Source organism: Galeopterus variegatus, unplaced genomic scaffold (assembly GCF_000696425.1).
Source record: "Galeopterus variegatus unplaced genomic scaffold, G_variegatus-3.0.2 Scaffold200, whole genome shotgun sequence".
In the NCBI taxonomy this organism is placed as follows: domain Eukaryota; kingdom Metazoa; phylum Chordata; class Mammalia; order Dermoptera; family Cynocephalidae; genus Galeopterus; species Galeopterus variegatus.
In genome coordinates this window covers 558,967-573,531 of record NW_007726311.1, presented here as the reverse complement: position 1 = coordinate 573,531, position 14,565 = coordinate 558,967, and positions in this window count along the sequence as shown.

Sequence of the window (14,565 nt, the reverse complement as noted above, 5' to 3'; positions counted from 1 at the left end):
CCCGCGCGGGCTGCTCACCTGCGCTCCTGCCCGCCGCTGCCGGCCGGGAGGCAGGCGCGCCCCGCCCCTCGGGGAACGCCCCGGGCCCCCGGGTCTCGCCCGGTTTCCCTCTGCAAGGCGGTCAAGGCTTCTGGGCCGCTTCGGTGGACCTCAAAGAGGGCATCATTAAGTCGTCCAGTGGCTGAGGGTTCTGTAGGCGCCTAGGGGTGCGTGTCGCAACGGGGAAAACCTCTGAAGACTTCTTGGAAGGCTCCAAGGGAGTTTTTCTTAGCAAGGTGGCTCCTCACCTAGCTCCCTCCCCATCCATCTGGAGAGGTCCAGGCTGAGATGTGCCGAACCTAAGTTTCTTCCCCCAAGCATGAAATTTACGGGCGGGTGGAGATGGTGTAAGACCCGTGCACCATGCACAAATCCCACACACACCAGGATGGCTCACCTCACAAAGACCACGAGACTGAGACTGCTGCAATCAAGCAAGAGGTTTTTATTCCAGCATGCTGGGGTCGCTCCGTTTTCAGGACAGAAGCGGCCCCAAGCTCTTAACTCAAGCATTTTTTATAGTTTGGTAGGCAGACTTTGGCAACAGGGTGAGTTGTACACAGCTTATTGGCCATCTGGGGTGACTTTTAATTTCATTGGTGGCCTTCAGTGGGGTGGTACACAGACGAGGAACTGGGGAATTGACTAATAGCCTACCCCTTTTACCGTTAGGCCCTTCCTTGGGCTCTTTGGAAAGTCCCTTCCCCCTGGCAGCAGAAAGTAATAATCTTTTTTTTTTTTTTTTTTCTTTTTCGTGACCCGTAAGGGGATCGCAACCCTTGGCTTGGTGTCGCCCGCACAGTGCTCAGCCAGTGAGCGCACCGGCCATTCCTATATAGGATCCAAACCTGCTGCGGGAGCATCGCTGCGCTCCCAGCATGCCGCACTCTCCCGAGTGTGCCACGGGGTCAGCCCCTAATCTTCTGATAACGGAAAGTCTCAAGCACCTGGTAACAGAAAGTCCTAAGTATCTGGTATTGTTTACCGAAAAGGTTGGGGGTTATCTCTACCTCTACAATGGGAGGGGGCAGAACCTAGAACCCTGAATTGGGAGCCTGGAAGATGTTTAAGCCAAGTGCTGTTGAGATCATGGTCATGGGACACCCCACTAACTCAAACCTTCTGGTTAGAAGTATTTGAAGAGACTGACTCCAGTATCCCAAAGCTAAAATCCTGGCCTCATTGCTCTGTTTGCTCAGAGAAAGAATCTCCATTCTTTGGTGTCAGTCCCCAGACTGACCCTCACTGCCGTGCTGTTATGAGGCAGTTTGGGAATCAGTCTCCAGAGAAGTACCATTGCCTCTCTCCGGGGTCAGGAGCCATACCCAACAAACAGGCCTGAGAGAGAGCATCTCCGGATAAAATTTATTAGCTTTTTTTAGTCTTTCCCGTATTGTACAGTGGTTCATTTCTTAAGATATGGGCTAGTAACCATCTCATTTCACCTACTCTGACCACCTTCGTTGTTATGAAGCACAAAGGAACTGCTGTCTGTGGAGAAAAAGGCGTTTGAAACTTCTGAAGCACTGTATGAACATCAGGAACAGCATAAAAGTGCGCTGCTTCCTCAAGACGTGCTTGCTGAGTGCCTGTGTGTTATGCACTGGCTAGAGAAAAGATAATGTGCGGTGCTGCCTCTGCCGCTGCTAGCACGATGCTCCCAGCCCAGGAGACCATGCATAACATTTTAAAGTTATGTGCAATATAATTTGCCTATTTAAAGTGTACGATTCAGTGCTTCTCATTTTAATTGTTTTGTTTTGGTTTTGGTGGCTAGTGGTACAAGGATCAGACCTGGACCCTGCTATTATCAGCACCATGCTCTAACCGACTGAGGTAACTGGCCAGCCCTCAGTGCTTTTTAGTATATTCAGTGTTGCACAAACATCACCACAATCTATTTTAGAACACTTTAATCATCTCCCCCTCCATAAAACAGTTCTCTTTGGTATCCATTCTCCTCACACCACAATCCTTTACCATGCAACCACTCGTGTGTCTCTATAGATCTGCCTATTCTAGACATTTAATATCAATAAAATCATACCATATGTGATCTTTTGTGACTGGTTTCTTAGTGTAATGTTTTCAAAGTTCATCCATGTTGTAGCCTGTATCATACTTCAATTCCTTTTTATGACTGAATAATATCCCATTGCATGGATATGCCACATTTTATTTATCCATTCATCAGTTGATGGACATTTGGATTTCCACTTTTTGGCTATTGTGAGCAATGCTGGTATGAATATTCATGTATAAGTTTTGTGTGGACATACGTTTTCATTTCTCTGGGGTATTACCTAAGGATGGAATTGCTGGGTCATTTGGTAATCTATGTTTAATCTGAGGAACTGCTAGACTGTTTTTCAAAGCAACTGCACTATTTTACATTCCCACCAGCAATGTATGAGGGTTCCTGTTTCTCCACATCCTTCCCACACTTATTGTCTTTTTTCATTATAGCCATTCTAGCGGGTGTGGTATCTCACTGTGGTTTTGATTTGCATTTCCCTGATAGCTAATGATACTGAGCATCTTCTCGTGTGCTTATTGGCCACTTTTTTTGGGGGGGTGAGAGGGGAAATAAAGATAACATATATTTAGAGAAATAACTTTTCAGATTACCCATTTTTAAATTGGATTATTGTCTTCGTTATTAAGATGTAATAGTTTGTTGTTTATTCTAGATACAACAAACTCCTTTATCATGTATAACACTTATTGTTTTAAGAGTCTTTTATGGGTAAGCATTGTTCTTTATTCATTCTTTCTTACCCCTTGAAACTATCTTCTTGGTTTGAAAAGCAATGTGGTTTTGCCACATGAACAAATATAAGGACAGGAAGAATATTTTTGTAAATTTGAAATCTTGGGGCAATGTGAATAGAATTTTTTGACAAAATGATTTAACTGCTTCAGAAGTTGAATTTAAACTCTATACATAGCCAGAACAAGGAATAAACAGGACAATTTAATTTTTGTCTCCTGTCCCTTTAAGGATCTGTTCAGTGAGGATAGTTCCTCTTTCATTGAATGGCAAGTCAGGCAGTCCCATAACTTTTTTGTTCTGTCTCAGGTTATAGAAAATTCAACTGTTACTCTAAGAGATAAAACCTGTTCTCAGTTCAATAATTAAAATCTTGCCCTCTTCCACAGCAGGGGCCTTTTATGGGTGGAAGTGTGGGCAAGGAACTTTCCTCCTACGCCATCTCACCTGCCCCAGCCAGCCTGCTAACCAGAGTATGGGGAAGTGGAGGGAGGCAGGAAAGTTCATATTGGACTTGTGTACTCTTGTAAAATGGCATTACACCCTCGGGGCTTGGTGGTATCTGAAACTGACTCTTTCATGAACACTTTTGTGATCCCTCACTGGAAATGGTAGCCATACTTCTGGGACACAGGCAATGAATTTTCTCTAACTGCTTATTCTACAACAACCTTAGTTTTCTTTCTGTCCACCCCAAAAAGACTCTCGCCATTGGGCTCCGGTCAACCCTCAGTGAGACCTTTTAGGAAGAACCCCTTTTAAAATAACCTCAGGCCAGCCTTCCTACCATGGATTCCACATATGGCCTCTGAGACCCACAGACCTTTAAAAGCTCATGGTTGGAAGATAGGACAGTTGTCTGCCAGGCATAGCCCTCTACTCTGCTGCCATAGGACACTATATCTGCCTCAGGTGGGAGTCAGGCACCAGTCCACTGTTGGCCAGGAGCATCCATCAAGCTCTCTGAGAGGGCTGGAGAAGCCCTTCACACTCAGCTTGGTGTTAGATGCCAGCACCCCTACCTATTGCAGGGTGAGGGCAGGACTCTTAGTGCAGTGCTGTCCAAACAAATTCTCCTTCTAAAGCCCCCCTTGATCTTCTGTCACTTGCCTCCTTTCCGCCCTCTATGAATGTGTCCCTAACCAATCCTCCACCATGTACTTTGAAATTTCTACATGTAGTCTTCATAATTGATTTTGGCGTCTGTCATTTGTCACTTCTTGGTGCATCAGTCCCACCTTCCCAATTACATCCCATTAAGTAATACATAAAACAGAACAAGACATCGGGCCGGCCCGGTGGCGCACTGCTACAGTGCGCCGCTTGAGAGCGCAGTGGCGCTCCCGCCGAGGGTTTGGATCCCACATACAGACCGGTTCCCGCTCACTGGCTGAGCGAGGTGTGGGAGCAACACTGAAGGTTGCGATCCCGTTGCCGGTCCTGGTCCGGTACGGGCATGACACTGAGGGTTGCAATCCGTTGCCGGACACGAAAAAAAAAAAAAAAGAAAAAAAAAAAAAAAAAAACAGAACAAGACATGATGTCAATTTATTCCAAGAAGAATTTAATGTCAGTTACTAAGTTAAGTGGTTGGGCTCTGTCCCATGACACTGTTAATTTCTGCTCAATAAACATCAAGAACTGAGAAGTTGGGGGAGGGGGGACTGAGGCGGGGGGAGTGTCGGCCAGCTGCCAAAATAAATAAATAAATAAAAACAAAAACAGAGAAAGAACTGAGAAAGCAAGAAAGGAAGCCTGAGTTCCCAAGCCACAGGTGTACATGAGATCGAGACTAACACTCTCCTGTCTCACTTTTTTATTAACACACCAGAAAAGAGGATAAAGAGAAATCCTATTAGACCAATTCCAAGGCCACAGTTGTGGAAGTTTATATATGTATATATATATTTTTAAAGACTCCAGAAATGAGTGGAAAGTCAAATACAAATAGAGTATATATTTTCCAACTTTTTAAGTATATATCACAAATTGTTACCATATTAAAAATCTAATGGTTAATGCATTTTTATTATTATCTTACCCACAATGGGAAAGATGTGAAAAAGACTGAACAGGCGTGGTGTGGTGAGCATGCAACATCCTTCACATGAAAAGCTGTGGTTCGTATGCAGGATTAGCCAACTGATAAAAACCCTTTTCCATTCAGTCTAGAAACTTCAATAAACCAAGAAGAGTTTTTTCTGCTTTTAAGGGACACTGACAGGCAAGTGGCAATTTTCCTCCAAATGAAAAATAACACTGGTCTTTGATTAGCCAAAGAGATCTTCTCAAAATACAAATCTGATTGTGGCCCTCCCCAACTCAAAAACATTCAAAGCTTTTCCATTACCTTTAGGATTATCCTTCATAAGGACCACAAAGCCCAGAGGGTGTGGTTCCTGCCTTTCTCTTAAGCCCTGTTTCCTGTCTCTCTGTTGCCGCCACACCCCTACCTTGTGATCCAGGCCATACAAACTAAATGTTTTCTCTCTCTCTCTCTGTCTCTCTCTCATAAAGTTGGCTCTTCAGATTTTGGTTCAAATGCTACTACCTAGACAAAATTTGCCCTCAACTCCCAGGACAGATCAGGTGTCCCTATGACAGAACATTGAACTTCTTAAATATATGAGAATTTAGTTATTCTTTTATGTGATTTTGGTTAATATCTATGTTAGTCAGAGCCCTGAAAGGAAACAAATCAACTCAGATGATTCAATTAAGATGATTTAATGAAGAGACAACAGAGAGGCCGAGGCACCCAGGGACTCGCAGTAGCAGGATACCTTCACAACCCCTTGGTTTGAAGGGGCATAAAGGACCACCACCTCATTTCCCCTCCAGGACAGGAGCTCTCATCCACTGGCAGTTGCAAGGGCTGGGGCCAACAGGTCTCAGACAAATTGCTCTCTGGGCACTAAAAGGAACTTCCCCACCCAAATACATGCCCCCTTCTCCAGGGACAACCTCATGCCATGACTGGTGTACGTGGAGGTGTCAAGGTCCAGTTCACCTGCCCCAAGTCAGGACAACTAACTGCAGAGCCATCCCAGCCTGCTCTCCCCAGTCCTGCTTCCCTGACTCCCCCACCCAAGTGGTCATCCCAAGAGCCCTTCCCAGCAAACCTCTTACAGGCACAGGATCAGAGTCTGCTCCCCATAGAACCTGACCTGGAGAAAGGGCCAAGGAAAGGAAAGTGTCACTCAAGCCCAGCAAGAGTAGCACTTTGAGCAGGGAGAGGGGAAGAAATATCACAGCCTCTCTGCTCCCACCTTTCCATCGGCTGCCATTATCTCCCATTGGTGGAGGCTACTAGGTGATATAACCCACCGGGATCAGTCTTCTGGATAGAAAAGAGCAGAGAATAGATGTGGTGAGGAGAAAGGTGCTGAGACAAATGGAGATTAACCAGAACAGTCCACGTGTTTTGCCCTTCAACATCTATTTTTGCTCTTCCCTCAGATGAAGAAATTTGGACACCCAACATCTGGGAAACACCCTTCGCTGCTGTCAGCCACAGACCTAAATTGTAATGTTAACTACCTTCAGTACTTCATATAGAGTAGCATGAAAGAGGAAGGATAAAGAAAAAACCTAGCATGAGTTATACACCCACCTCTACATCTATCATGGGGTCAAAGCCGATAATCACAACTCCTTTCTTCCACCACTTGTTCCACATTCTCTTTACCATTGTCACACCTGTTGGGGTGAACCAGACCTTCATTCCTGCAAGATCTGAGTCCTGAGGACAATTGTCCATTGACTGTTTCCTGCAGCAATAACCACAGATCCCCTCAGTAATCTGTCAATACATTCAGTTGCAAAAGGAGTCCCAAATAACCAAGAGGGCACCCTTAGCTTACAATTTAATGGAACCATGGCTGTGTTCTCTAGAAGAAGGCTGTTTCCTTCTTTGCTAACAAAGACTTCCAATCAAAAGCCAGCTGGCAAGGGAAACTGAGTGATGCCGCATAAATCAGCCTTCTCAGGCATGAAGTGTAGAAAATAACCAGCATAATGAGAAGAAAAAGAAGTGGCTGTCAGCAGGGAAAGGAGGAGTCAGGAGAAGGGAATTGCCAACTATCTAAGATGCGGAAGAGATCATATATGAGTTGCAATTATAACAAGTTAAAAATTAAAATAATTATACCACCTGGCAGATGATTCAATGGAGATATCTAACAGGCAGTTGCAAATAAGAGCCTAATGCTCAAGTGAGAGAAACAGGCTGGAAAATACACTTGAGAGATGTTATAAGGGTGACAAGCGAAGCTCGGGAAGTAGATGAGATTTCGATTCAACAAAGATTTATTGACCACTCTTCTGGAACTTCCATACAGTTATCTTCATCTTCACAACAATGTTGTGCAGCAAGTAGGATTGTCTCCATTTTTGAGATGAAAATAGAAAGATTAAGGGACTTTCCCAAAATTGCATAGTGGCAAGGAGCCTGGGTCTCTAGGGATCACTAAGAGAGAGAGAATAGACTGGGAGTTATATCTCTGAGCCTCTCTTGTGTGCCAAGGGACTGTGCTAGATGGTTTGCGCATGAGATCTCACTTAATTGTTGTATAATATGAAGTTAAGTTTTTATTTATTTTGGGGGAAGGTACTGCCTCATTTCTTTCTTTTTGTTTGTTTTAAATTTATTATTATTGTCCTTATTATTATTATTTTACATTCTAAAATGTTGTTGTGGAGCAGTTGGGGGAGGGAGGAAAGGGGAAAGCGGAGGGAGATGGGTGGGAAGAGGAAGAAGAAAGGAGGGGGACTGTAGGGAGAGTGAAGGAAAATGGTCAGGGCCCCTCAGATGTTCAGAATCTTGCCGAGCATTTGATGTAAATAGGCACGTGCACCCAGGTGTTCCTTGGCTATTGACTAGTGTAATCGTGCATGTGCACCCAGGTGTCCTGGGTTATGGACTAAAGTATAAAAGATGAGTGGCTCTGATCCACAGCTGCCCCCCCACCACCCCCGGGATGCCCCAGGGGGGCCACGGGGAGGCCACTACTGCTGCTGGAGGCTGTTGCTGCTGCTATTGCTACTGCTGTTACTGCTGAGGACTGAGCTCGTGTCATCTGCCAGTGGCTCCCAAGACCTTTCCCAATTACCTAGCATGGACCTGTGTGTGAGGGGTCTGTGACCCAGTCTGTACAACAGGCTTGAAGGGTTTGTGAACCCTAAGCCCTAGCTTGACAGGGGCCCTGAGGCCTGTGGCACCCCTCTCATTCAGGCAGGGGAGCCCAGGGGATTCCAGCAGTGGATTAGTCATGGCTAGGCTGGATGCAGACTTCGTAGGGGCATGGATGAGGCTCTTGGCCCCACCCCCACCCCATCTGGGGAGCCCAGGGCACTTCCAGCCCTTCTAGGTTTTATATGTGTTCTTTGGTGTTAGACCACTACTAGTTAATATCAGAACTTTGATCTATGGGTTTTTTGTTTTTTCTTTAGTTCTGTGTTGAATATTTGCTATTTCCACCACTTAAATTCTGCACTAGAACTAATTTGTTGTCCTTTCCTTACTTCTAAAATGGGAGAACTTTCTGTGGGGACTAGCACTTGAGCCCTGTAGTTGAACTAAATTGCTGCTTTGCTGCTGATTCTCTGGGAAAGGCTCTTTGCGCAGCTGAGGTTTTAATGGTTGACTTTGTAGGTACTTCCAGGTCTTGTGAGATCCAGTACACCCAGGTTGTGTAGAAACTCTGGTCTGGGCCTCAGTCTTCTCAGCAAATTGCACCCCTGCAGTTCTATATTCCTGACCAGTCTCCACTGAGTGGTCCTGTGCTGATTGGAAGAGAGATTAGCTGTCCATGCTATGCCCCGATGTTCCCCAGGTGGGTCCATCTCCCCCACCGCCCATGCTCCAAACACTTCCCATGGGACGAGGCATGCATTGGTCCCTTATGATGATGCACAAGCCTCTGAGTGGCTCCTTTTTTCAGTTGTCTGTGGCCCCTTGCTCCTATGTGGGTCCACAGAAACCCTGTTAGTGGTTTTTCTGGCCTGGCAGCCATCAAGGCCTTCTTCTCCCCTGCAGCCTCCAAGCAACTTCATACAAAGGGCACAGCAGCGGCTTTTGCCAGCTCTTGCTCTGTGTGCTCATCAGGGCCAGCTTTGAAGTGGTTGGGTCTCAAAAGGTCGGAGTGGCCCTTTCTTTCTTCATCATTTCTCCTGACTTCATGAACTCTTCCAAGAGAAGAGGTCTTTCCTCCTCTTCTCTTGATCTCTAGTGGCCCCAGCTTAGCATTTGTTGCTTTTAAGTGGATGGAAATTGACTGATTGTAGGAGAGAGTGATGCTGGATACCATCTATTCCACCATCTTGATCGGAAGTCATGAAGTTAAGTTTTATAGTACCAACTGTATACATTAGGTACTGAGAGGCTCAGTAAAGTTAAATACTTGCTCAAGATCACAAAGCCAGGAAGCAGGGTTTGAACACAAGTCAGGCACCAAGATCCCTAGTTGTTCAATTATACAACGCTACAAGGGAGCCTAGAATACATTAAAATGAGGAGAAAAGGAAGTTACAGAAAAAGGAATAGAAAAAGGTTGCTCAAAGAATTCTGAGAAGATCCAAAAATAACCGAGTGTCTTGGAAGTCAAGGAAACAGAGTTTTTCATTGGGAGAGGATACGATGTCACAGGAAACACAGTGGGTTCTAGTTTCAGAACTGCTTCAAACTGGATGGGAGACCCTACACCAATCACTTAGCATGTCTGGGCCTCTATTTCCTCATAATGAAAAGCAAAACAGCTCCTCCTCTACCTACAAACTTCGCTGTATTCATACACATTGTTACTTCTTTTCTTCATTTCAAAGCAGAACCCCCACTCTATTCAAGATGTTCTATCCACCTGTGCTCAGGATTCCATCTGCTCCTGTATCCTCCAAAACCTTGCACCAATTATTACCCCTTTTCTTTGTGTCTTCAATTGTTTTCTCTCTGCTACTCAACATTTAAAATACACTCATCTCTCATTAAACGATTAAAACCTTCTCTTCATTCTGGTAACCTATTTAAATAGCCACAACCCATTCTCCCTCCTTTCCTTCACAGTCAAGTTTCTAGAACAGTCTGCAGTTAAGGTTTTCAGGGTCCACAAACCATCAAATGCAATCTGCTTTCTCACCTATCCTTCCTTTTAAATAGTTCTGATGATGTCTCCAGTGAGTTCGTGCTTGCTTTGGTCATAGGATATACGCTGCATCTCACATTATTGACCATTCCCATTTTCTTGAAACTTTGTTCCCAGGTTTCTGACATGCTCCTCTTATTTACTCACTCAATATCATACTTTCCTAACTTTGGGAGCTAAAAGCTATGAACACACTCGATAGAAAATGCACACACATGGAAAATGTGGCTTTTATTTTCATGGACCTCTCATGTCTACATCCTCTAGAAGTTGATGTACCTCAGTTTGTATGGGCAACCTGAGCAACTCAACCATGTCTATAACTTTAGCTACTGCTTAATTACTGATAACACCCAAATCCAAATCTGCAAGCAGGGGTCACATTTCAGTTCTTACCACCACCAGCTGCTGAGCCTTGGGGACTGTAATTCACTTATCTCAGTTCCTAATCTATAAAATGGAAATCATATGGGATGTATTAGTCAGGGTTCTACAAAGAGACAGAACCAATAAGACAGATGTTAGATAGATAGATGAGAGGGTATTTATTAAGGGAATTGTCTCACATGATTTAGGAGGCTGAGAAGTCCCATCACAGGCCATCTGCAAGCTGGAGACCCTGAAATGCAGGTATCGTGGCTTGGACCTCAGAACCAGGGAAGCTGATGGTGTAATTCTCAGTTTGAGGCCAAAGGCCTGAGAACGCAGGGATTTCTGGTAAAACCCCTGGAATCCCAAGGCCCAAGAACTTGGAGATCTGATGTCCAGTGGAAGGAAAAGGAGGGTGCCCCAGCTCTAGGAGAGTGAGAGCAAGAGGAAATTCTCTTCTCTCCTTTTTGTTCTATCTTGGCCCCCAGCTGATTGAATGGTGCTGCCCACACTGAGGGCAGATCTTCCCCATTCAATCCACTGACTCACATGCCAATCTCCCCAGGAAATACCTTCACAGACAATACCAGTAATAACGCTTTACCAGCTCACTAGGTATTCCTTAATCCAGTCAAGTTGACACCTAAAATTAACCATCACAAATTCACCCGTCAACTTGATACCCATATACATCTCCTTCAACCATGCTTAATCTCCAAATAGAGACAATAGCAAGGAAATAGTCCCACCTAACACGATACAACTATCCTGCGAACCACTGAAAATGTGATCATTCTTTCCCCAAAGAGAAGATAAAGTCCTTGGGTGCTGCTTACTCTTCTCCTGATATCTTGTAACTTAAATGCTATAATGTAAAATTAACAATACTTAAATACTTATATAAAATCAATGCAGTCAGCCCTCTATATCCATGGGTTTTGCATTCATGGATTCAACCAACCAGGGATTAATAATATTGGGGGGGGGGGACATTTTTCATTATCCTTGGGGTATACTGAGCCCATTAGGCAATGACAGGGATGGCTAAGGAAAGAGGGTGACCAGAATCCACAGATTGTGTTATTCCATCCACATGATGATTAAAGTTTCCTTTGCTGAAATCACCCTTTGATGAGCACTCACATGGGACACAAATATCTTCACATCTTTTGCCCACCTAGTGAGGACTATCCAAATATCTCCTCTCAAAATTTTATGTCACCGATTGTCCAATCATGTTCCTTCCAAGTCACTGACCATCTGGCCAAGCCATTGGTTACAACCCATGAATTGGTATATAATCACACTTCTGGCCATTTCTCCTTCCAAGCAAAATGCACAGCCAGGAGCACTGCCTGGAGTTCTGCCCATTGATACTTCCCAGGCTGGCTGGTTAGCTCAGTTGTTTAGAATGTTGTGATGGTAACACCAAGGTCCAGAGTTGATCAGTATAACGGACCAGTGTGATATCTGGTGGAAGAAAGAGATGATCAAGAACCTTGCAAACTAATTTATGACATAGGACTGGAGAAATGATATACCTCTGAGGTAAGACAGGGAAGGTGGATTGCTGGCCTTCCCAGCTGAATGCAAACTCTTCTGGTGGGCCTTATGAACAGGTATGGAGAAAAAAATATTTGACAGATCAATAGCTGCATACCAGGTACCAGGAGATGTTCTAATTTCCTCAAGCGATGAAACCACATCTAGTACAGCATATGCAATTGGAGTCACCACTTGGTTAAGCTTACTGTCATCCTGCTGTCATTCTGCAGGAACCATCTGTCTTCTGCACAGGCCAAATAGGAGAGTTGAATGGATGTGATGGGAATCACCACCCCTGCATCTCTCAAATCCTTGATGGTAGCTAATCTCTGCAATCCCTCCAGGGATGTGGTGTTGTTTTTTACTTAATATTTTCCTAGGTAGAGGCAGCTCTAATGGCTTTCATTTGGCCTTTTCCACCATAAAAGTCCTCACTCCACAGAGAACCGTTGTGGGGATTCTGCCAACAACTAAGTATGTCTCTTCCAATTATAATTCTGGAACTGGGGAAATAACCACAGGATGAGTTCAAAGATGCACTGGACCCACTGTGAGTTGTACCTATGCTAAAACTTCATTAATCACTTGGCCCCTATAATCCCCTACTCTAACTGGAGGGCCATGATAACATTTTAGATCTCCTGGAATCAATGTCAGTTAAGAGCCAGTGTCCAGTAGTTCCCGAAAGATCTGATTATTTCCCTTTCCTCAATGCACAGTTACCCTGGGAAAAAGCCATATGTCCCTTTGGGGAAGGATGGGAGAAAGATTAACAGTACAAACTTTTGGTAGTGTACAGGGGCCCTTCCAGGAGGGGACCTGATCTCCCCTTCATTCAAGGGATTCCAAGCCTGTAAACAGGATCAAGTCTGAGAATTAAAGGAGGAGCCATGATTCTCTGCTTTTATGATTTGAGTTAAACTTTTGTTCACTTGACCTGCAAGTTTTCTGCTTATGCAGATTGGGTAGGAATTTAGTAGGCTTCCTATCTATGAGTATTTCACTTCTAGGGACACCATGGTTAACTAGCCAGTGCCATTGATCTACATGAGTCAGACTATTCTAATTGTTGCTTTGCCTCTGCTGACCATATAGTAACTATGTCTATCTTGCCATTGATGGGTGAGTGCTGCCACTTGGCCCCTGCCACCCTGGGGTTCAATTATTTCCAATGCACTTAAGTTTTCCAATTGAGTGACTGTGGCTCCCACTGTAAGATCTGTTCTACAAAGAAGAGTAACCACAGAGCTCTTCAAGGATGCTGGGGCTCCCCTCACAAATCTATTTCTCAGAGTATTGGTGAAAAGCATGGCTTCTGGATTCTCCAAGCACAGTGAATAGGTTTTATGTGACAAATCCGCTCTAGCATTCCAATCTCCCTAAGCCTTTGAATCCCTTTCTACAGTAAACCAAGGGAGATCGGTCATCTCTGACTTACTCACAGCAGGCCATCTTCTCATCCACATTTCAGCCAACCAACCAAACAAACCATTAGCACCTTTCCTAACTCCTGAGCTGCAACATGAAATGCAGAATCTCTGTTTAGTGGATCTATATCAATGATCTCAGCCTGATCCACCTTTATGTTTCTTCCACCGTTATCCCACACCTTTAATTTCCATTCCCACACATGTTCCCTGGATTTCTGTTTATATAAATTAGAAAACTCGGGCCGGCCCAGTGGCGCACTGCTACAGTGCGCCACTTGGGAGTGCGGCGGCGCTCCCGCCGAGGGTTCGGATCCCACATACAGACCGGTTCCCGCTCACTGGCTGAGCGAGGTGCGGGCGCAGCACTGAGGTTTGCGATCCCGTTGCTGGTCCGGTCCGGTACGGGTGCGACACTGAGGGTTGCGATCCGTTGCCGGACACGAAAAAAGACAAAAAGGAAAAAAAAAAAAAAAAAGAAAACTCAAGTAGTTCTTTTGGAGTGTAGCACTCCTCTTCATGGGTCACACTTTGTACCTCACCTTTAAGGACCTGCTGTGACTGGAGTTTAGTTATAGACTAGACTATAGACTAGACTTCTAGACTAGTCTAGAAGCAAAAAGGGGTGGTAGGGTGGATCTTTAGGACAATCAGCATCGTGTTCCTTGGGAACCACCTCAGGGGAGGCCGTTACTGTTTCCTCAGGCAATGCGTGTTAATCCTCTTAGACAGAGGTGGAAGGGAGGACACCCCTGTGTGTGGGGCTGCCACTGCCACTGCAGGTGAAGGTGGGGAGGTCACTTCTGCTGGCAAACAAGGCTCATCAGAATTTAGGAGCTAAATGTCCCCAGCTTCATCAGGGTCTTCCCACATGTCCCCATCCTAATTTACAGGATCCCATTCTTTCCCAATCAATGACCTCACTTTAACAGTAGACACACTGGGAGGCTGAGAGCTCAACGTTCATTATAATTCAGCCACTTGCATGATGAGGGCTTGTGTTTGATTTTCAGCAATCTCAGTTCTGAGGCTACAGGGGAGAAGATACTGGCTCAAGGCACACTTAGAAGCTATGTATGTCGAGCTGGAGCCAGAAATTTGAATCCCTGAGGTCATCCTTTTCTTTCATCACTTCGTCCAGCGACATTAGAAGCAACCAACCAGCATCATTATATTTCTTGATTTTCCACAATTTTCAAAGGTATCATGCACAAAGTCACCAAGTTTCTTGCTTCTTACGAGTGGTGAATTAGGAGTATCTAATGCATTTATTCTG